The sequence below is a fragment of the Pteropus vampyrus genome, unplaced genomic scaffold (assembly GCF_000151845.1).
Source record: "Pteropus vampyrus isolate Shadow unplaced genomic scaffold, Pvam_2.0 Scaffold78, whole genome shotgun sequence".
Classification (NCBI taxonomy): Eukaryota; Metazoa; Chordata; class Mammalia; order Chiroptera; family Pteropodidae; genus Pteropus; species Pteropus vampyrus.
The window spans coordinates 735,393-737,706 of NW_011888859.1; the positions used below are offsets into that span (position 1 = coordinate 735,393).

At 38.5% G+C, this 2,314-nt stretch overlaps 1 protein-coding gene across 1 annotated transcript in view; it reads left to right on the top strand.

Moving 5' to 3' along the window:
- Positions 1–2,314, top strand: part of MTHFD1L (methylenetetrahydrofolate dehydrogenase (NADP+ dependent) 1 like) — a 173,025-nt gene that overhangs the window by 32,621 nt on the left and 138,090 nt on the right. The gene's annotated exons all lie outside the window — the stretch shown is intronic.

The window sequence follows — 2,314 nt, forward strand, 5'->3', positions numbered from 1 at the left end:
TGAGCAGCAGTGTTCTCATCTTGCCAGATGAGAACATCGAGCAGTTCAAGATTTGCCCAGTGATGTTCCTGAGCTAAACTTCTTGTGCCGGAAGTCGAGCTTCAGGCATTAGGTCCATTACAGTTATGTAATTAATAAAATGTTTTGAAATACAATTTGGACTTGCCATAGGAAAGAGAGGGAAAGAATGGACACAGATAAAACAAAATAGCATCTCCACATTTTTGAGTAGCCAAGAGATATGTGTGGCTAGTTCACTAAGGGTGCATTATGCAATAACCCATCTATTTGTGGTTAACGAATACAGCCACGACCCGTAGAAAGCATCGCGCTCTATAATGGATTTCTACTTACGGGAGGCCTTTGGGCACGCTGTAATATACAGCCCTCTCTCCTATGACATAGGTGTTATCCTTGTACCTGGGCAGAATTCTAGGATCTTTGTGAATTTTTAAGAGTTGCTTCTCTAAAGCGATGTACCGTTTTCTCACGCACGTTAATTGTTAGCAGTCGTGCTTAATACCGCTTGGAAGCAAGGACCGTGCAGCCGGTGCGTTGATTTCATTGCTGGCGTGGCGCATGGCGGCTTTTTGCTCCAGCAGCGACCACCTCAGCTGAGAAGACTCTTGCCTCTTATGTGTTCCTCGCCCCCACCCCCTCCAGTGATATCGAGATTTCAAGAGCACAGACTCCGAAAGCCGTGGACGTCCTTGCCAAGGAGATAGGATTGCTTGCAGATGAAATCGAAATCTATGGCAAAAGCAAAGCTAAAGTACGTTTGTCCCTGCTGGAAAGGTTAAAGGATCAGGCAGATGGAAAATACGTCTTAGTTGCTGGGTAAGACTTTTTTAAAATCTGTTTTACTTAGAAGACATGTTTATCAAACTCTCTTCCCTATGTCTGTCTGTCATCACGCCCCTCGAATACATCCTGTTCTCAAATTTGATGCTATCTTATCCAATTTACTTGGCATTCCTTCATTTGACTTGGGGCAAGTTGAGGTAAGTTTTTCTTTTCAGAACAAAACAAATTAGTCTCCACAAAGTATAAAGCGTAATGAGTCACTAATCCAGGACTTTATTTTTTGTTTCTCATATTGTGTTTTGATCATCCTTGCACTACCTTGGTTTGTTCAATTTTGTTTTTCAGGATAAAAACTAAAATAACAATTGAAAGTAAAATATTTTGAACTGAGCAGGGTTTGTGTGTGTGTGTGTGTGTGTGTGTGTGTGTGTGTGTGTGTGTTTTCTACTTAGAAATAACATTTTAATGGAAAACATATAGATAATTCCATGAAACTTTGGTTTTCTTATTCATGTCTTTAAAATTTCTTATTAATGTATTTGAAGGATAATTTCAGAATTGATGTTGGGCCATTTCCATTTGAGTTTTTTAAAAGATAAATGCATGCCGTTTATGAAAAAGAGTATCTGCTTTAATTTTCCCTCTTTTTAAAAAAGAAACACATTCACTAGCTGAAAAAAAAAAAGGATAGAAAATAAGAGATTTCAGATATTTATTCAGCGTGACCCGAGGGAACATTGAGAGACTATATAAATTTCTTTGTTGTTTTGAAATTTCATTGCATGGACTTGATAATGACATATAGGCCAACGCTTGAGGCACAAAATCCTCTTAACAGGCAGAGACATTTCTTATAACTGAACTTAATTTGTAGTTAATTTTCTTTTTACATATTTAATTGTTAATATAAGTGCTTGCTTTCTTTCTCTGATTAGAAAAATCATACATACTCATTATAAAAATATTCCAAAAATACAGAAAGTATAAACAAAAGAGTAAAACATCCCAAATCTAGCACCCAGAGGAAACAGCTGTTAACATTTGAGACCATCTTGTCACAGATGCCATCCTTCATAAGTGAGATCATTGACACTGCTATTCTGTCAGCGACTTGATTATTCAACAGTGTGTCATGTACCTGGCTCCATGTGAATTAAGACAGAGCCATGTTATTATTTTTCGTGATTACGTACCATTTCACTGTTTACATCCAAGATTCTTCAAGTGCTGGGAGAAGGAGTCCCAGGTGGAGTGAGTGGTAGAAATGCCTGGGATGAGGGTGTATTTCATTTGCCATGTCTTCCCAGCACTGAGAAGCACGCCATGGCCCAGCCATCGATAGTCCGGCATGCTTCTAATGCTTCAGGTCTACTGAGGCAGAAAAACGATTTGAAAACATCATAGGGATGTCCCATAATTCATTTAATCAGTTCTTTATGGATGGGCACTTAACTTGTTTTCTCATGGTTAGCCATTATAAACGGTGCTAAAATTAACAACCTTAGGCATG